We start from the raw sequence: 22,231 nt of genomic DNA on the forward strand, positions 1-22,231 counted from the left end.
TTTGCATTCTGTTTTTCGAAGATGGCGAGATATAACGCAAAGGTGCATACTGAGATTTCAGTGGACGATACAGAGTCCAAGGTGGTCAAATCTAATTCGGCCTTCTTCATTGCGCCACGCCTCATAGCGACAAGCGTTGTTTTGGTGCGAGAATTTAATTAATATTCGCTAAACAAAGGACACGATCCCCAAAGTAAGATTTAAAGAGAGTAAGGCATCCGCACATCACCTTTGAAAACAAAATTCATTTAGATATATTGCATGAATACCTTATATTGCGTTATTTCTCATCCAGTCTTGTTTTTTGAGGCGACTTCTTTTCTCCTAAAGTGTAAACATTTAGACATGAAGAGAATTGATTTAAAAAGCACTGTTCACCCCCTGCATTAATTGTCATTTAATATGAATCCAGCAATTCAGTCGAAGCTCAATAAGATAATATTAATGCAGACAATGAACATGTACGGTAGTGATAATTCATCGTACACAGAACACGCCACGAAATTTTTCCAGCAACACGAAATGCGAACCGTTAAATAGGCGTACAGATAACAGGCTGTGACAATTTTACTTTGACAATGGAAGGACTAAGACGACACTGGCATGAATTTCAAACCTACAGCAAACAGTACATTTCCATTGTACACGATACAAAAAATTCTGGCAACTTGAACTGGGCCATCCGCCTTAATTTAGGCTTTACACGCTTCGCCACAGCATATCTGCACTCCTGATTTACTTTTAAGCTGTAGGCACATGTATTCTTAAAACGTGCAGAATCCAAATTCTTCCTACGCTTTTGTTTCTAATGTTTTTGTGTAGAAACATGATTCTCGCATGCTCTGTGTTAGTTTTACTGCTGTGTGCGCTGATGTTGCGGAAAGTTGTTATGCGGAAATGCTACTATAATTCCTAATGTGTTTCGCGAGAAATGACGCAGTCCCGCAATTTATTATTGCTCAATTATTTCACTGATATGCGCGCATGTATTACAAAAGTTGTAAAAAATTGGCAGGTTTTCGGTGCACTGATCCGAAGGAAATGCCTTGCATTGGACTTTCATTGCCCTTTGCATGGTACGGCACATCGCGCCTATTTCCTTACATCCGACTTTTAAGGCGAAAGCCTTTAATGGCTCATTCTCCCGTCCGTCCGTCCGCCGTTACATCCAGCGCCTGGTGTGACTCATCGACGAGCGCCAAAAGGTGACGTCATCGTCGACGACAGGTGGAGCTGTCGCGCGGCGGCCTCGAACGCTGCTCCGTCGTGTGCGGCAGCTAGCGGTGGAGGATGGCTCCCAAGCGGTGCAGACGTAACAAACAAGGCAGTCATTGGTAGTTATTGGCAGTCTAAGTAGCGTGACAAAGGCTTTCGCCTAGCGCACTTAAAGCTGCCAAAGTGTCCCCATAGTCTTTATTCCACACTTAGCTTTCTTTGGACTTCTTTTGCCCTTGCACACTTGGTCTTGGTCTCATGTTCGATGCCTGATTCCCAGTATCCATCGACACTCGATTCTGGAAGCGGCTGTCACACAGCCACTTAACGGAAGAGCGGCATTCGTTGCGCGCGCTCCGACCTGCTATCTCCGCTCCTCTTCTCAGCTCTATTTCCTTCTCGCTGCTTTATTTCACCCCACCGCCTCTCATGCTTTCATCCCACCTTTCCTCCTGATTGTAACACCTGTGGCGTGCCCAAATCCACACTTTTCCATTACCTTTGGGAATGTCCTTCCCCAAAGGCAGTATCCCCTATCTCCAATCCCACCCATTCTTCCTGGGAGGCTGCTTTACGGACCGCTCAGCCCGCCGGCCAGAAATGGCTAGTGGATCGGGCTTTACGCGAAGCACTAGCCCGTGGACTCCTGGACCAGTAGGGGACCACCCTGGAAGATTTTTTTTTTTGTGTAGTAAAGTTGTTTCCATCCATCCATCCATCCATCCATCCTTCTCGCCCTCCACCTTCCACGGGTTGTTCCTATGGCAGCCACCCTCATGTTGCGCATTCTTCCTCCCAAGTCAAAAACTCTTCTGTCCACGATAGCCACTCTCTATATTGATTTCGAGGCAGCCATCTCCGGCCTCTCCCTCCTGTCCCCTGCACTGGTTTACCCTATCCCCCCTTTGCCAGCTGCGGCAGGAGGATTAAGAGAATACCGGACGCCGAACAGTTTTTTCAGACATGAGGATTCTAATGACATCGCATTAGAACCACGTTTTCATCATTGTTGCAGAGATCGACCCTGCAATAGGGGATATTCAGAATTCCGCAACTTCGCTTTCCCGAATAACAATGTTGCCAAAGACAAGATGGCCGACATCTGTACGAAAAAAAACTTCGAGGGCTACAGGACAGATGAGTTTCTAAGTTTACCGCTTGTGTCAAGTGTATGAACAGGCCCATGACAAGTATTTTTTTCTGTATTTTCTCTATTTTCTCGACCATGCTAAGGAATGCCAGGGTTCTTTAACATGCACTGACATTGCACAGTACACGGGCCTCTAAAATTACGCCTCCATAGAAATTCACCTGCCACGGCCGGGATCGAACACGCGTCTTTCGGGCCGGCAGCCGAGCGCCGTAACCACTGAGCCACCGCGGCGGGCAATATCAGAATATTGTTCCTGCTGAAAATTCGGTAGAAATTTTCGTGAAAATATAAGAATAATACTTTATTCTTCATTTGACATGCGTTTTGTTGTTAAAGCAAGGTGAAATGCTTTTTTTTTTAGAATTTCAGGTTATTCAAGAATTCTAATCTACGAAGCTTTTAGGTAGAGCATGTAAAGTAGTTTTGGGCTAGCGTTTAAAATGGTGACGTAATCGCCGATTAAAACCACGACGACGTTCAGGCTTCTCCTCACAGCGTTGAAGGAGTGCGGGGAAACTCGTGGTGACGTCATAGTTGCCGAAATGTCCGCTGCATTCGTCTACATGCTGCCGAGCGTCTTCCGATGCCGCCACGCAATGCTTCGTGAGCTTCACCTTCGATGGCGTTGGTTTACTTCCTTGAAACAACCGTTTCTTTTCTGGGAACTTGACGCCGCCGTACGTGACGCCGTCATTGCGGCTTCTGCCCATCGCTCTGCACTGCAGTGAAGCCTGAACGACGACGCCGCTTTAGTCGGCGATTACGTCACCATTTTAAATGCCAGCGCAAAAATATTTCGCATGCTTTACCTGCAAGTTTCACACATTCGGCTCCTATAAACTCATTGAATTCTCTTCGGTTGCCATTTAGTATTAATTGTTCTAGAGCTTGGCTGTTGTAATAAGTCCACATAAGTGCAATTTGCTGCACAGCCTTGCGCAGCGTCTGTGTTATAAGCTTCCATAAAAACAACTTGTTAGAATCGTAGAAGATAGAAAATACTCTTTCTAGTTCATTAACAAACTATTCCCTTTTATTCTGTAGCATCTTGTAGACGACGCCTGCGATCGTGTACTTGTATCCATTATACGAAATGAGATGTCTGGTCATGTCACCTGGCGGGATTTCAGTGAAAAGCGAGGGATTCCCACCACTCGAAAAAAATGATGAAATCATTTATAACGACATATGGTAACGACCGAATAATGTAATCCGCCGCATTGCCACGGGAAGATACGGTATGTGGGCGCGTTAGTTTCCACTATCCTTCAGGCCAGATAAACAGTATGAATGGCAATTCTGTTGTGCTAGCCATGCTTCGGATAGTGCAATAAAATTAAACGGGTACGAAAGCAGGTACCTCAGTACGAAAAAAAAATTTCGGAGCAAACTGAACTTCCTACGTATCAGTATTATTTCTCTTCACATCAACACACTAATTCCATTACGCTTTCGATGGCTTCTTTTCCAACAGAAGGGGATTTTTGTTGCTGCAGGAAGCCTGTTGCTGACTTTCACTGAATTATCAACGGAATATCTTTGCCCATGCAGAAATTTGTTCTGATTACTAAAGACGACATAATCCTGCAGGGACCCTTGAAGTAGAAATGTTATAGCGCAAACAAAGACACGGACAAGAGAGACGAAACACACAAACAAGCGCTAACTGTCAACTGGATTTATTCGTCGAAAGCCACACCTTTATAGGCCGAAGGATCGTGACGGAAAAGAAAAAAAAAGAGAACAAAACAAGGGTTCTTTCAGAGCCATCAAATCGCGAGCGCATGCGCGGGTAGGCAAGGGCATCACACTTCCATTTATCTTTCCATCGAATCAACAGGTAGCTGCATTAAAAAAGTCAATCTCAGCCTGGAACAGAGATAAAGAAGGTTCGCTGATGCACTCGCTGCCAAGTTTCTGTATGTGGTAGGCTTCTAGGCTTATCCGTGCTGTCCTGTCTTTACTTTTGCCAAGAACCTTTGTCTCCTCAAACCGGGCCACACATGCTCCACATTTACTTACATGTGCAACAAGATGCTTATATTTATCGTCTTTCTTTTCTAAATTTAAGGCGTGTTCCCTTGACGGTCATTGACACAACGTCCAGTTTGGCCTACATAAAACTTTCCACAAGACATGAGAATGGAAAAAAAACCACTCCAGTGGAAGAACACCTTACGAACGGCTTCTGATGCTTTTTCAGGCACTCGCGCTTTTTTACACTGCAAATGCGCGGACAAAGCTTTCCCAACTTGTTGGGAGCCGAGAACAAAATACGTACACCATGCCTGCTATCAACTTTTTTGAGGTTGTGTGAGATTTTGTGGAGGTAGGGCACAACCTCTGGCCTAGGGGCCTTTTGAAGAGCATCAGCCGTTTTTTTGTCATCTTTTCCGTCACGATCCTTCGGCCTATAAAAGGTGTGGCTTTCAACGATTAAGTCCATTTGACAGTTAGCGCTTCTGTGTGTGTTTCGTCTCTCTTGTCCGTGTCTTTGTTTGCACTATAACATTTCTACTTCAAGATGAACTATCAACTCGCCCAACAGGAAGTTTTAATGAAGCTGCAGGGACCCAGGTGCGAACTGGAAGGTGACTGTTTGAGCTTCACGAAGCCGCCATCCAAGATAGCAGCTTGCGATCTGTGAGACTTATGAGTTTGTTTGGGGATAGTCCTTAAGCAATAACGTACTTGTCCGTAATTTCCAACGGCGTTTCGCTCTGACCGCTGACGTAATGCCTTCATTAATGAAAAATATGTTTCTCCTGCCATCACCTTGTGTGATATTAATTGTAGTTATGAAAAGCCTCCGGTAGACAAAAAAAAGTTAACATTTCCAGTTTCTTTGGAATTGGTGACTGTTGTGACTTATTGCTTTGGCGCCGGACTTTATATTATGGTGGCGGACCCATTCTCGGAGCCAAGGCGCCGCATTTCATATGCGTGCTCCGGCCGCAATGCCTGCGAAGCTTAAAGCGGTCGCCAACGCCGACGCCCACGCTGGACAACTTTTTCCGGTATAGGGGTAATAACGCTCTCGCGTTATTCAACGAATCTAAAGCGCTAGAACACATAGTCGCGCACTTGTATTCAGCAAGGTAGGTACTCACTGTCGCTCGCACCTCACCTGAGTTGTTAACTCCTGCGGACATAACAAAGCATGCCTTTTCCGCGATAGCAGGAAGCATTCCTTTTGCGCCGCAACTGGGCCTGTGCGCCGTGGCCTTCAAGCCTGCGGTGTGAAAAAGGTGCTCAGCCATTCCAGGGAGGCGTGAGTAGGAAGTCGTGACCGCAAATGCTTTGCGTATGACCTCAGAAGCAGCCTTGGCAGCTCGAGGCAACACCAGCAAGGCGCTGGCAGGAGCGTGGAATGAAAACGGCGTCATCTTTTCTTTCTTTTTCTAACGGTAGCAGTAAATGACCTTACCAGGAAAGAAATACAACGTCACTTAATTCTCAAGTGGCAGGTGACGTCACCTGGCACCTGCCAACCATGGCAGGTGGTGTACGAGAAGAGCCCAGGTACAGCAACCTGGTTCTCATAAGTTCCACCTGCAAAATAATCAACAACTTCGAGCTCTCTCGCATTGCCAACACATGAAATTTGGTATCCTTGTGAATATTTTTTGAAGTTGAAGATCTTTATTCTGAACCGTATACATGCTCCGAATAGACTACAGACTAAAAGCTAAAACGAATAGCCTGAAATTCTTGTGGGCTGTGCAAAATCACAAGGAAAAAAGTGGAACGAGGCAGGCATGCACATAAGCGCAGAATTGCTTTTAGCACCAACCGCAGAATAGTCAAGGGAAATCGTTTTCCATTTCGGCGACCTGTCCACAGTATTCGCAGACAGGACAGGGGCTTGGGAGTCAAACATATTTGCTAGGATAACACCGGGCGACCAAGCATCAACAACACAGAACAAAAATTCAGGGGGCACTTTGTTGGCCAAAAGTGCGGTGAGGCGAAAGGCTTGAGCACGGTGTTGCTGCTTCTGCCACTGATACGTTGTTAAGATGTTAATTAAGTGCTGAATTGTTTGTGAATCTTAAATGCTGGAGACAGTGGAGGGCGTTTGGGAGGCATCCGTCTGATTGGACGCCTTTCGCAAACACTCTCCAGCGTCCTAGACAAGGAGAACTACATTTGCGTTGGCAGGAAGTAGCGTAGCCATTAGCACGCTCGGCTGCAGAACGGAATGATGGTGGTTCGAATCCCACATAGATTTTTTTTCTGGTCTGACTACAAAAAGCGTACCACCTCTGCTGACAACCTTCAGTCGACAACCCTCTGTGGACAACGATTAGGCATTAAAGGCTTTCGCCTTAAAAGGTCTTACGTCGCTCTTGCTCTGGTAATCGAGGCAGTATACCGCAGCGGAGGCTTAGAGCGGGAGGTGCGGGGTTCGATCCCTGCGCCGCCGGGTACCCACTGGTATTTTAATGGGTACAAGCTTTCCCCCAGCCGGGTGCTCGGCTTATAATGGATGAAAAGCTTCGGAAAAGAGTTCTGGGCCTACTCTCCCTGTAAGGGATCATTTTGCGTCGAAGCTATAAAAAGCCCACGTCAGTTAAAGACCATTCGTGTGGCCAAGATAACACAATCACGACTCTAAGCACTTTTGGGGAACAGTTTCCGCGGCGCTTCAGTCTTCGTAGTGGTAGTGTGCGAGGGTCTGCATCAGAAAAAAAAAGTGAATGCTTTGCTTTTGTAAGGTCTGAAAGGTTGCGATTCAATTTATTTCATCTAGTAAACTTTAAAGCACTGCTCAGTGTAGCAAAAAAGCATCAACACGATGGCACTTTATCGCGTTCTCCTTATTCGACACCACTTCGTAAATTGCACATGTCCTTCTCTCTTTCTCTCCCGTTCTAAACGCCTTCCGGCTTACAATAGCATTTCCCACAGGCTGGCGCTCCCATACACGTAGGAGTGCCGAACGTTCAGAGAAACAAGCAGCAAGCACTGATATCAGCTGAGCCGTCGATCCGAGCGCGTGGCAGCGGCAGCGGTGGCGGGTCCATTCACTCTATCTGCATTATAATTCCTTGCTTATGGTCCTTCCTATCAAAGCACTCGCTTCGAAATCACCGGAGTCCGCACACACCCATCTTCTTTGAGCACAAAGCTACTTTGGTTGATATAAGCGTATGAAACCCCTCTTTCAGTCTGCGGAGGCGTGGGGGCCGTCGTCTTTATTCGGGTGTGTTCATTGCATTTTTGTGACTTCCACTTTGGTACGGTTGGGTACTAACGCAGACACATAAAGACAGGGCAAAGAAACGTTACATCGAGCTGAGTATTGCATCCTACTTTACGACGCTGCTCGGATTAAAAAAGAAAAGAAAAAAGTTGGCGCACTAGTAGGAGCATCCCAGTACTGTCGCTGAGAGGATTAGCACGGAGAAGACGCGGAGCGCGTGTTTAAGAGGAAGTGCTGCGTACTGCAGAGACGACTAGGACCCCATTCAGCCGGATTCTCGGGAAAGAAGGGCGCCTGGCACGATATATCCATGTGGCGTTCATGAACAAGAATTCTCTCTGATCACTGATAAGTCCTAATGATTTCTTTTTTATTTTGCGTTTAGCTGCTCATGGCGTAAAGGCAGGAAATGACAGAAATCTCAATGCCCAGTCACGTTTTGCAGACTTGGTGTACAGGCAAACTTTTCTTGGAACCTGTGGTGTTCGCGGGACACCACGATGAAGGCTCGTACGTTGGCCACCCCGGCCTACGCCAAAGGGCCAAAAGCCCCGTCAGTGCAACATGCACTGAGTACATCACGCATGCGCCGAGAATCACAAGAGTATAGACGTGCACTTGCTCAGATAGATACTATCACACGAGGATCGATAATGCCACACAACCCACGGCAATGGCTGGCTGGATTTGGATTTCGCACAGAGATCAAAGCTATGAGATTGCATCTCGGCCGGCGCGCCAGCATTTCGATGGGGATTAACCGTAAAAGATGCCCATGGGCTTTGCGATTTCAGTGCACGTTAAAAAAAAAACAGTGTGGTCGAAATTAATACGAGGAGAACATTTACGGCGCCTCTCAAAGCCAGCGCGTAGCTTAGGGCGGATAAATCCCACATGCCACTACGTCAAATTTTTGCGGGAACCTCTGCAGTGCATAGATGAGAGGGCGTCACTGTTGCGCATCACACGTTTTCTCACCTGCTTTATACCTCATAAAATTGCTATATCTTGAGCGCTGGTATTAGGCGCGGAAATATTTTTCATTATTGCATCGGGGCTAACACTACATCGATCATTAAATTCACCTTTTCCATCTGCGGTGACCCAGATGTCTCAAAGCACGAAACATTTTTAGGACGTTCTTAAGTGCACAACATTATTTTTCACCTCCAGTCTGTTTATTCCAAGTTGTCCGTTATGCATCTCGGATGAAATGGGCAAAATAGGAGCTTATTTGTTGCAGCGAGCAATTTTTAATCGAACTTTTTAAATTTCTCCTCAACGATATTGCCACGTGGTGCTGAGCAATCCGGGAACAATAGACGGGCAGACAGGTATCACTAAAATTAGCTCTTTTGGAATGATTCGCAGCCACTAAAAACTGGACTACTCGGTGGCGACGGTAGTCGCTGTCGGGCAGCAGTCCATCGCTCGCGATCCGTGACGACACAAATCGACCGAGTGAGTCACGTGTATGCTCGGACAGTGAACTGGGAGCAGCCGTCGAGTTCGCATAAGATTAAAAAAAAATCTGCCAATCTCCACCTCGCACAACGCAATCTCAGCGATCTGTTGCGCTGTTGGATGCCACAGCGAGCAGAGCAATGCGAGTCCGCCATCGTTTTCTCTAGTTTCTGAAGGAGCCGGCGAAACGGACAGAGTGGGAGAGAACTGCGAATCATCAGAAGTGGGTAGTTATGAATTCGTCCTAGTCTGGGTGTCGAAGCGGAGCTCGAAACGAACCCGAGACCTCAACCGAACTCATATGTCTTGCCCGAAACGGAATTGAACCGAAACAATATTTTTACGGCACCTTGGAACAGAGCCCGAACCGGTCAGGGACACGGTTCAGCCACCGCTTTTTGTGCGAAACGGAATTCCTCTCTTTTCTCGCTTTTGTTTTTCAGACAAAATGGGAGGTATGCATCAGTCAGCAATAAAATTCCAATAAGGAAGGCTGTTAGGCAGGGACACGCGATCTTGCCAATGCTATTCACCGCCTGTTTACAGGAGGTATTCCGAGGCCTGTATTGGGAAGAGTTGGCGATAACAGTTAATGCAGAATATCGAGGTAATCTGCTATTTGCTGATTACATTGTCTTGCTGAGTCACTCAAGAGATGAGCTGCAAAGCATGATCAATGAGTTATACAGATAGAGCAGAACGGTGGGGCTAAAAATTAACATGCAGAAAAACCAAATTGACCTTCAACAGCCTCGCAAGGGAACAGCAGTTCGCATTTGGTAGCGAGGTGCTGGAAGTGGTAAGGGTATACTTGTACTTTGGGCTGGTAGCGGCCGCTAATGTGGATCAGGAGAGGGAAATAACTAGAATAAGATTGTGGTGGAGCGCATTTGGTAGGCCCTCTCAGACAATGAATGAGAGTTTAGCAATATCCCTGAAGAGAAAAGTATACTTACCGGTACTCATCTATGGGGCAGAAACGTGGAGGCTAACGAAAAGAGTTCAGCTTAAGGGAGGACGCAGTGAGATATGGAAAGAAAAATTACTGGTGTTACGTTAAGAGATCTGAAGCGGGCAGAATGGGCGAGGGAACAAATGCGGGTTAAAAACATCCTAGTCGAAATCAAGAGGAAGAAATGGGCTTGGGCAGGGCATGTAATGCGAAGGCAAGATAACCGCTGGTCCTTAAGGGTAACGGAGCGGATTCCAAGAGAAGGCAAGCGTAGTAGGGGGCGGCAGAAAGTTGGGTGGGCGAAGGAGATTAAGAAGTTTGCGGGGATGTGGTGGCCGCAGCTGGCGAAGGACACGGTTATACGGAGAATATGGGAGAGGACTTTCTCTTGCTGTGGATGTTGTCAGAATGATGCTGTTGATGATGATGACTATGGTGATGATGATTTTCACATACTGGAAACATGTTGTAAAATACTGACCATCAGCACCTTTGTTCCAAGGATCACTAGAAATGAACTGCCACCGCCATGCACTCATTATATGTATTCACTGAAGCGTACAGTACCGTGCGATTCAACACAACTGCACTATACATTCAGGCTGAGATGCAATACGAACCCGCTTATGCCCAAATCATAAGGAACAGGTCTGCCTTCTCCCCGCAAAATCTGCATTTAGATTTGATTGAATCCGGGTTTGTGGCGTGTAATACATACGGAAGGTGGGAATGAAAGAGACAAAGAGGTGCACAAGCGGAAGGCTCCTGAGTAATTTCCACCACCCGAGGATCCTTAACGTGTACTTTCATATCTTCGTACTGGGCCTCGAGAGATTTGCTTTGAGAAAAGGAAAGGCGCAGTGTGCAACTGTTCCACTTCTCGGTGGGCACCGCAACCAAGCCATGAGGAAAGCGAAGAGCCGAAGACGAAGGTACCAGCGTTCTGTGCTGTGCGTCCTGGCGCTAGACGCCTAAACGGGCAAAAGAACCCGAGCGTGCTGTTCAACTAAGACAATCGACGTCCCGCCTTGTTTCGTATTAACATTGTTTATTTGCATCAACTACAGCGTACAGGATGCTGGAGGCCTGCACAAAAAGCTCTAATGCAGACTGCTTGACGAGGCCTCATTTTACACAGTCACAAAAAGAGAAGTGAAGACGAAACAGTTTATCAGTGAAATCATACGAAAAGAAACTAGTTAACAGAAGCAGAAAACTGCGAAGCACAGAATTGATTAAATGAGGACTAAGGATACAGAATAAGCTGTGCACAGTACCGTATAGTATAACGCATACTGACTCTTTCTTTTGATTTCGCACAAGCCCCCAGGGGGGTGGGCTGACCCTGGCGATAGTGCAATGCCAGGGCAACCCGTGGCGCTGCGGAAGCAAGCCCCGCAACAGCGCCCAGTCACAAAAATAAGTTTAACATCTAAGACCCCGTAAGGCCATATCAGATATTAAGCTGATAAGAACAGAAACTACGCAACGATCATAGCCATGAGGCCGAGAAGCGATGGCGACCTTCGGTCGCTACACCTGACCCCATCCAGACCGTACCGACAACAAACGCAGGTTACAGCTGGCGAAAAGTCAACATTTATAAAACCATTGAGTTTATCAAATTGATATTTGAAAGCTGTGATAAATACTACGCTCAGGTACGCCGCAACTTTTATTTAAACGTTGCATTCTGTTAATTTATAGACAGCACAATCCAATATGAACTTGCTTTTTTACAATGACGGTCGCTTATGAAAAAGTGCTGATGCTGCTACCTGTCGGCGCACAGGCGCGTCCTGCTTGTCTTATTTCTTGTTGCCCTCATAGGAAGGAAGGAAGGAAGGAAGGAAGGAAGGAAGGAAGGAAGGAAGGAAGGAAGGAAGGAAGGAAGGAAGGAAGGAAGGAGGGAAGGAAGGAAGGAAGGAAGGAAGGAAGGAAGGAAGGAAGGAAGGAAGGAAGGAAGGAAGGAAGGAAGGAAGGAAGGAAGGAAGGAAGGAAGGAAGGAAGGAAGGAAGGAAGGAAGGAAGGAAGGAAGGAAGGAAGGAAGGAAGGAAGGAAGGAAGGAAGGAAGGAAGGAAGGAAGGAAGGAAGGAAGGAAGGAAGGAAGGAAGGAAGGAAGGAAGGAAGGAAGGAAGGAAGGAAGGAAGGAAGGAAGGAAGGAAGGAAGGAAGGAAGGAAGGAAGGAAGGAAGGAAGGAAGGAAGGAAGGAAGGAAGGAAGGAAGGAAGGAAGGAAGGAAGGAAGGAAGGAAGGAAGGAAGGAAGGAAGGAAGGAAGGAAGGAAGGAAGGAAGGAAGGAAGGAAGGAAGGAAGGAAGGAAGGAAGGAAGGAAGGAAGGAAGGAAGGAAGGAAGGAAGGAAGGAAGGAAGGAAGGAAGGAAGGAAGGAAGGAAGGAAGGAAGGAAGGAAGGAAGGAAGGAAGGAAGGAAGGAAGGAGGGAGGGAAGGAAGGAAGGAAGGAAGGAAGGAAGGAAGGAAGGAAGGAAGGAAGGAAGGAAGGAAGGAAGGAAGGAAGGAAGGAAAAAGTATTTTTCGTGCAGTTTGGGGCATCTTCAGAGACGTATCCCCAGGAGTCTCCTCTATCGACGTTGTCCACTTCTAAACCATGGTCGGTTGCCCTCAGTCCGGGGCTCCGCTGGCCACTGCCGCCCGTCGAGCTCGCTGTACCAGACCTCGTCGGTCTTCAGAGCGGTCGCTGGACAGCAGAGTTTTTTATTGCTAGCACTCGGATTTTGTATTTTGGGCACCACTTCTATGTTTGGGCAGGCCCATGTGATGTCATTTGGCAGCGGAGGCAGTGGCCTGAGCGGAACCTAACGGCTACCTATTTCACAGGCGTTCAACGTACACCAGTGCTGCGTGCCGTCTTCTGTCCCGGGAAGTGCCCCTGCTTTCCTATCAACCACATCGAGATACCACGCCCTGGCTATCTCGACCCCGGACCACGTGACCTTTCACTGCAGCCTGAACTGGGTTTAAGACCGCGCCGACCGTCATCACCTTCATTTGGCAGCGGAGGCAGTGGCCTGAGCGGAACCTAACGGCTACCTATTTCACAGGTTGGACCTGATTTGTATCATTTTTTCTATTTTGTTTTTACTTCTGCCACCACTGCCTACTGCTGCCTACTGATCTTTATGTTGTATGGTGCTGCTTTCATTTGCTTTTTTTAATACCTTTTTGCAATCAGTTTCCGATTTTGGGTATGGGGACCGAGATAGAAAGTTTCAAGCGCGAACTTCGGAAAGAAATTAGGGAGCTGAAAAGTAGCCTGGAATTTATAAACGACGAGTTTGAAACCCTCAAGACCGAGTGTAGTGATGTGAAGAGGGAAAACTCTGAGCTACAAGCGTCTAACAAGTTACTGATGCAAGAAATTGAAGCTCTGAAAAAACAAGTGCAAGAAAATGCTTTGAAGATCACTGCCCAAGACCAGTATTCAAGGAACAGAAATATAGAAATCAAGGGAATACCACTAAACAAAAATGAAAACTTGATTGATATAATTGGCAAAGTTGGCGACACTCTTGGTGAGCCAATAACGCAGGAGGATGTTGAGGCATGCCATCGCGTACGTGCATGGAATCCATCTGAGGGCCAAAACATTGTTGTGGCTTTCAACCGCAGAGCAAAACGGGATGCGGTTGTCGAGAAGGCAAAAAAGACGAGGTTCACGACTGAAGACTTGGGATTTTCCCCCACCCAATCAGTGTTTGTAAATGAGCACCTGTGCCCGCAACTGAAAAAACTGCTCGGAGAAACTATCAGAAAGAAAAAAGGAAATGGGCTGGAAATTTGCCTGGTCGAAGGGCGGAAAGATTTTTGCGCGGAAAACAGAAACTTCCACTGTCGTCCCAATCGCATGCGAAGCTGACTTAGCAAAGATATCTTGAAGTGCCACCCTCAAATGTGCTAGCTTATCTTACCGATTTTCGCGATGACCGCAACACGCGATGTCACACTCCCAAACAAAAATGGCTATCTTAGTTTTTTGCACTGCAATGCGCAGTCTGCAAAAAATAAGAATGACGAACTGACAGCTTTCTTTGACAGCTTTAGTTTCAAATTTGACGTCATCATGGTAACAGAAACCTGGTACACTTCACAAGAAGACGTACTTAGCATGGATGGCTTCAACAGCTTCTACTTAAACAGATGCCGACGCCGAGGTGGCGGCGTACTGCAACTTGTCTCCAACCGCCTTACTTGCAATATGCTCTCCGAATTCTCTGCTATGACAGCTGATTATGAAGTGTTAACACTACAAAGCCAAAACACAGTTTTTTCCGTTATATACCGCCCACCGGACGGTAAACCTGACCTCTTTTTCACGTTTCTAGATAAGTTATTAAGCTTTACATGTTCCAATCAATTGAATCTCATTATTGGTGGCGACTGTAACATAAATTTTCTTGAAGATAATTCCAGCTCCCATGAGTTTCAAACACTTCTAGATTCCTCTCACTGCAGTAACGTCATAACAGAACCCACACGCATCACCTCCTGTTCTGAAAGTCTTCTTGACTTGCTTATCACAAACAAAACAACGGAGTGCGCCAAATCAGGTGTCGTTGCTGCACAGCTAAGTGATCATTTGCCAATTTATCTGATCTGCAAATAAAATGGTGTTTTGAAAAACTGTGCCAATCCCCCAATGTCTTTTCTTACACGAAATATTAACCTGAACACTCTCAATCTTTTTCGAAGTCGGGTGGAATGCACAAACTGGACCTCTGTATATGAATGCACAGATGGAAATCTAGCATATGACACGTTTATGACTGTCCTTAAGAATGTTTACGATAGTTGTTTTCATGTGAAAAGAGTAAAGAGTTCAAAAAAAATTCGCAAGCCATGGCTCACAGATGAGTGCCTCGAAATGATACGCGAAAAAGATGAAATGTACTTTCATTTCCTGAAAACTCGAAATCCTGCAGACTTTTCTGCTTTTAAAAAATACAGAAATAAAGTGACGAAGTTCTTGCGGAAATCTAAGAAAGATTACTACGAACATGTTTTTAATGAGGCATCTGGCCGCAGTGACCTCATATGGCGTGAAATAAATCATTTATTGAAACCAGGTACAAAACAGAATGATAGTCTGAAAATCACAATCAACGATCAGCAATTAACTGGTACGCAATTAGCATCTCATTTTAACGAATACTTCACAACTCTTGCAAATAGCAACTATAATGAAAATGCAAAACTCTTTTTAGGTGCACCTAATGCAAACTCTGCTTTTTTTGAACCTATTACACCACAGGAAATTCACTCAGTTTTTACGTCCTGCAAAAACAGCAAAGCACGAGATATAGACGGGCTGGAAATCAGGCCTATTAAGTTTGTTGTCTACCTCCTGGTAGACGTTATTGCCCATATTTTCAATGTGTGTCTAGCCACTGGTGTCTTTCCATTGAACATGCAGAGGGCTAAAGTGACTGTCCTGTACAAATCTGGAAACAAAAATGAGCTTTCGAACTACCGCCCAGTTTCGGTGCTGCCAGTTATCTCAAAGGGATTTGAAAAAGTGATCTGTAAAAGGATTATGTCATTTTGTAATAAGCATAATGTTTTGTCGGAGCGCCAGTTTGGTTTCCGCCAAAATATGTCTACGGAACTGGCACTTCTAACCCAAAAAGATTTCATTATCAAAGGATTCGAAGAAAGAAAAATAACATTAGGTGTTTACGTTGACTTTTCAAAGGCTTTCGACAGAATTAATCATCAAACTCTTTTCGCTAAATTAGAGCACTACGGTTTTCGTGGCATTGTCCTTGCTCTCCTAAGATCTTATTTAGAAAACAGAAAACAATGCGTTTCTATCGGAGAAGAGCAGTCCACATTACGAAGCATAGCATGCGGAGTACCACAGGGCAGTGTCCTCGGACCGGTACTCTTCAATATATACATTAATGATATAACACTGGTATCCCCAGAAGCCTCTTTGGTAATTTATGCAGATGACACGAGCTTTTTCATTCAATGTGACGATACGACGGAACTCGAGAAATTTGGAAATATTACCCTCAATAAATTGTCAGAATGGAGCAAAATTAATTCTTTAGCAATAAACAATAAAAAAACAAAGTATGTCATTTTCTCGCCATCACAAAAATTTGTTGACCGTAATCTTAATCTCTATTTAGGATCTGAGAAGATAGAAATAACAAAGGAAGTGAAAACGCTCGGTGTCACCTTTCACGAGAACTTGATCTGGGATATCCATGTAGGCTGTGTGATTAAATGTCTGGCCAGGGCTTGCGGGATACTTTGCCGATTTAGACAAGTTCTTCCACTCAAAATAAAGCTGCTACTTTATAATGCTATTTTCAATCCTCACCTAAACTATTGTAATCTTGTATGGGGAACTACATCACTAACGAACATCAACAAACTCCTTCTTTTACAAAAAAGAGCTCTCCGTCACATAGCAGATGTTCCATACGACGCTCACACAAGTGACCTGTTCCCCTTACTTGGTGTTGTTCCTGTGACACATATGTACGAGCTGAATGCCCTATTAAAATACAAATATTCCCTGAAATTTAATCGGATGCCTTTTCTACGATTATGCAATTTAACAAAACCACCCGAGGTGCCGTACAATATAAGAACAAGAGAAGTATGGTTGGTGCCGTTTTCCCGCACGAATCATGGTCACAACAGACTACAATACATTATGCCTACTTTACTTAACAACTATCATAATTCAAACACGGACATCCACACACTATCGAAACAACACCTTAAGTGTTTGTTCACTCACAATTTAGGGAGGTAACGTCAATGTTTTGAAATCTTGTTTTATTATTGCAGCCTTTTGTGCACGTATTTTTAATGGTGGCTGCATTACACTGTCTGTGGTAAAACTGTGGTCTGTGCTTCTATGCCTGCAAATGTAGCAGGAAATGTTTTTAGTCCTGTATAGCCATATATCAATTTCGCCGTTAGATGTTCTTCAGTGTGCAAAATATTGGTGATTAAGTATTAGTATTCGTCTTATTGAATCCATGTCTATCAGTTACATTGAACCGGTATTATTACTTTTTACTAATATGCAGCATTTTTGTTTGGAATTACTATGTATATTATGTATTTTGTGTTTACTATATATTTTGTGTTTACAGTTTCTATGTATACTACATGCTCTTATCTTCGTACAATTTTAATCGCAGCTTTGTATTATTTCTGCTGTTATCCGTTGCCAAGAGAAAACAAGGGGTAAGAACCGTTGTCAAGCTGCTCGAGAAGCAGCTTTTTGTTCTTATCCTTGCATTTATTTCTGTATTGAAAGAAATGCTAAATAAATTGATTTGATTTGATTTGATTTGATTTGATGTGACACATAGTGGGTTTCTCGTCACACCAGGGACTTCGGCCCGCGTATATCGTAGGGTGCATTTTGTTTAGTATGTGTAGGTTTGCGTAAGAGACTGCCTGTAATTGTCTCCAAGTGACAGCTTCCTCTATGTTGAGAGATTTGTGCAGCGGGGGATATTGCGCTCTTCTGCTTCTATACTTTTCTAGTATGGTCGAGTATTCCATGGGTGCTGGCGCGAGTTCCGCGGTCTCGTCGATGCTCGAGAAGCAGTGCATCCTCGAGCTATCCTGTCGGCCTCTTGGTTCCCTGCCACCCCCGTGTGCCCCGGTACCCACAAAAGTTTGTGTGTGGTCTTGTCGTTTTCTTTTTCGTGGTTTTTAATTGGTTGGTTCATGGGGTTTAACGTCCCAAAGCGACTGAGGCTATGAGAGACGCCGTAGCGGAGGGCTTCGGAAATTTCGACCACCTGGGGTTCTTTCACGTGCACTGACATCGCAGAGTACACGGGCCTCTAGAATTTCTCCTCCAATGAAATCCAACTCTGTCGCTCGCTGCGAGAAGTGTACGGAGCACGTGATGACCTATCCTGCCATTCATGTAATTTCGGCAGACTGTTTGAGAGTCCGTGTGTATTGTTAGCGATAGCCCGGTTCTATAGCCCTGCGCCACCGCTAGAACAACGGCTACTTCCTCGGCCTCTGCAGCTGTGCAGCCTCGCAGAGACGCGCTGGTCATTTCGCGTAGAGGCGAATCGACCACCACTGCGATTTTGGTGTCTCCAAGACGTGTCTGCATACACGGTCGTGTCTTGAGGCGCGTATGTCTTCTCGATGAATTCGGCCCTCGCTTGTCTTCTGCCTCGGTGGAGGTTGGGGTCCATGTTTTGGGGGCATGTTGGGGCCCAGTCTCTCTGGGACATTAAAACCCATAAACAAAACTATAGTGCCTAGAATATACTGTATATTCTAGGCACTATAACAAAACTAAACCTGATGATGTCACTTCCTGTTCTGGCGATGACGTCATGAGATGGCGTGGTTTTCCGGTACGTTTCTCGTGGACGGTCGGCAAACGGCGGATTTTGACTGATAAGCCTTATAGGCTTTCGCCATAATAATTTAGACAACCTGGAGATCTTTAACGTGCAGTGCCATCGAAATGCACACGGGTGCATTTTCTGCTTCTCCTCCCTGAGCCGGAGTACTCGAGTTTGCACCCGACCACGGCGGCCGAGTTTCGATGGAGGCAAAATACAAGAGGCGCCCGTGCGCTGTACCGTGTCAGAGCACGTTAAAGATCCCCAGCTGTTTGAAACTATTCCGGACACCTCCACTATGGCACCTATTTTTTATTGCGAAAACAATACTGCTAGCACTTTTCTGCCGTCGGTGGAGGTCGTTCCTTCGCTCCGGCGCAGCTGCGGCGCACGACCAACTGACAGCGTGACGTCACGACCAGAGGAGAGCAGGGGGCCCAACTCGTCTGTTCGGCCGTAGTCGTTCCTTCGCTCGGCGCGGCGGCTACCACGTGATGGCGGGCTCGCTAGGAGAGGATAAACGGGGCGCCGCAGGCGCGCTCCGCTTAGTCATGTCTGAGGAGTTGTACAAGGCGTCGCTGGAGCGACGTGCTGCGCGCAAACGCCGGCGCCGTGCCGAGGAGACAGATGAAGAAAGGCAAGAGCGGTTGGGTAAGCAACGCGCCTATGCCGCAGAATGGCGAGCCCACCACCAGCAGAGCCAAGCGCAGCCAGGGAGCTATTGCTTTCGCAATCACTCAGGCTTAACCAGAGCTAAGCCACAGCTAATTTTTTTCGTCTTTCCCTCCTACCTTCTTCCCTTCCCTCACGGTGCGGTTCAGGTGTCCGCCGAGAAGTGAGACGGTTATCGCGCCTTCATTTCGTTAGTAATACATTTTCATTTTTCAGCGCGGCCTCTGTGCAAGGGCGATTATGTTGACTCACAGGAACGTATGAGCGGCAGCTTTCGCTGTAAAGCCGGCATCGGTGACGTGGAATATGAGTAGCGCTGAGTGAAGTTTGCTCTGAGAAAAGAAAATATTGCAGAAAATTTCAGTACTTGACGGACACATCAGTAACACCATGAAGGAATGGATGAAGGAGGAGTGAATGAAGAAAGGCAGAGAAAGAGGTGGCGTAGTGGACTTCCGATAAATTTTGATCATCGTGGGATTTTTAACGTGCACTGACTTCACAGTGTACATGGCACCTTCTGCGTTTCGCCTCCATCGAAACGGCGCCGCTGCGGCCGGGTTCGAACTCGGATCCTCCGGCTCACGTATGCTGCTCGGAACGCTGCGCGTATGCGAGAGGCAAGATCCATAGATATGCTGCGGGTCGTGCAGAAAACAGACGCCCTCGGGAGACTGTACGGAAACGCGCTGTGCGAAAAAATTCCATAAATCAATGCCCTGACATTACGCACACCGAAAAGTGCTCGTTATAATCTCCCCATAAACCTTCAAAACACAATTGTCTCGCCGTCATTCATGGCGCCACGATTGTGTTAATGATGTCTGCAACTAGCTAGCGCTGGTCCCTCGCCGTACCCGGTAAGCGGCAGCAATTTTACAGCGCAGATAGTAGTCAATTGTTACCGCAATATCCAGGAGCATTGGGGCCGTAGCAATACTGCCCATGTGAATACCAGCCTGACGGCACTGGTGATAACGTGACCAGAACCGCGACGCCACCTAAGCGAACGCTGCATGTGATCTCGCCGCCCACGATTCCCTCATCGATCATGTGGCCCTACGCAGAGACATCAAGGCAAGATGGGGCCGTCAGGCGCAGAGACATCAAAGCATGCGTCAAAGCCACTCACGTGACCCCGCGAGTTCACCCCACGAAACAAAGAACGTCTTAGAAACGTCCTGAAACAGCTCGAAATGGCTTCACATGTCTTGCGCTAGAATGAAACGTCTCATATACGTCGACGGCAAGATGTCCTTTGGAAACTTCTTCAAGACGTCTGTTTAAGACGTCCGCGGTTTCTGAAACGTCTAACTAAAGACTATGTTACGAAGACGGGCCAATACGTTCAGGAGATCGGCAGAAAGCTGCCACCATTGATTAAACATGATCTAGATCATGGCAAGCATTTTTAACCTTCACGTTTTATTCCAAACAATGAATGAAACATGAAACATGCAAGTGTTTTACGTAAACTGTTAGATTTCAGTGCCCTACACCGATATTTGCACATTTTTAAGAACAGGCGCACCGGTGCAAAGTCCGCGCTTTGTGCTCAAACTCTGACAGCGAATTTTGTCATATGTAGTCCGAAATCACGTTTGTCACGGTCCACATCGAGTACAACTAGCCCACCACTTGTAAAGCTGCACTAAGGTTACGCGAATCATGAAATTTGTTTCCTGTTGCGAACGCCTCTTCGTTCGGCCTCGGCTGGCCACGAGCAAGGAATGAAAGAAACGTCATCTCATCCTTTCTTTTGGTCGGCGCCTTCTAATTTCGTCATGTACCATCCCGACCAGACGGGTTTCCGTCAAACACTAGACTTCAAGCATATTCGCCAGGCGTATGGTCAACCCATCATCACTGAGACACGACGCTATGTTTCGTTGACAACCCGGATCGCAGCATTCAAGGGGCACCTCAAGTTTAACCTCGACTGCAAAGCCCAAGGTTTGATTCCCCGTTCCTTACTTCTGCATCGGCCGGTTTGCACAAGATTTGGGTTGAGCGTAGTTTCAAAGGCGGAACGACAGCTTCTACAGGCCAGGATCCTGGAATGCAAGGACAAAATCAGAAAACTGGAAAATGATGTATTTTTCGCAAGACGACGGTTAGAATTCAACTGCCCGGAAGAATTCACTAGCATACAACTGCATGCAAACTTCCAAGCTGGCCTTCGTTCGCGACAAGCTGAGCTTGCTCACGAGAACAAGTTGGAGAGGCTTAGGCTGTGCCGGGGGAATAGTTCGTCGGATGCCCCCAAAGCGTTTGTGCGGAACCTTTCCTCCTACCAGCCGAACAAGGCGGAATTGTCTGTCTTGAGCCTGGGCCTGAATTTAAACACTGGTCCCGCCCCCGACGCCAGGAAGGTTATATGGGCTGCAGAGAATGCTTTAAACCAGGTTGAACCGTCGCGTCGAGAAGAAGCCCGCACACGCGTGGTGAGTGTCCTTTCCAAGCTACGCTTGCATTCATCGATCTCTCCCCTTACGCGCCAAGAAAAAGAAGCTATTACAAGCCTCCGTACTAACCCAGATATTGTGATACTTCCCGCGGACAAGGGGAATGCCACTGTTCTTCTAGATAAGGGCGACTACAAAAAGAAAATGCTGGCCCTCTTGGAGGACGGTAGCACTTACGCTCGTCTCGCTCGAGATCCGACGGCCAAGGTGCAGAGAGAACTACAGCAATTGCTGGCCGGTGTCTTTCGAATGGTGCCCCAGCAGCGTAGGTCGCTGTACTACTACCTGTTGTGCCACAATGGCTCAGCCCCGGCGATCTACGGCCTACCAAAGATTCACAAGCCTGGCGTCCCTTTGCGTCCCATAGTGGATTTCACGCGTTCGCCGCTTCAGAATCTGTCCAAGTTTCTGCACAAAGTTATCTCCCCTCTCGTCGGAAGGAGCCCTACACACCTACGCAACACCCATGACTTCATCGAAAAGGTTCAAAATCTTGAAATCAACGCCGAAGAAATCATGGTTTCATTCGACGTAAAGTCACTCTTCACGAGTGTGCCGATTGACCTTGCCGTGGAAGTATGCACAGCCGCCCTTGAATCAGACCCATCACTGCCAGAAAGAACACCGATAGATGTGCGTGACTTGACCCGCCTTCTCAGATTCTGCCTGTCAAACACGTACTTCACTTCCGAGGGTGTCCCGTTCAGGCAGATTCATGGAGCCGCCATGGGTGCATCAATTTCCG

The 22,231-nt window shown here is 46.6% G+C and overlaps 1 protein-coding gene and 1 non-coding gene across 4 annotated transcripts in view; both read right to left on the reverse strand.

Annotated features, from left to right (window-relative positions):
- Positions 1 to 22,231, reverse strand: part of dachs (unconventional myosin-IXb-like dachs) — a 392,239-nt gene that overhangs the window by 279,572 nt on the left and 90,436 nt on the right. The window lies entirely within an intron of this gene.
- On the reverse strand, positions 11,320 to 11,508 carry LOC149345963 (U2 spliceosomal RNA). The gene has a single exon (XR_016282604.1). It is a non-coding gene; the product is annotated as a U2 spliceosomal RNA (small nuclear RNA).

This window comes from Amblyomma mixtum, chromosome 4, assembly GCF_055824585.1.
Source record: "Amblyomma mixtum isolate Tamu chromosome 4, ASM5582458v1, whole genome shotgun sequence".
NCBI classification, from domain to species: domain Eukaryota; kingdom Metazoa; phylum Arthropoda; class Arachnida; order Ixodida; family Ixodidae; genus Amblyomma; species Amblyomma mixtum.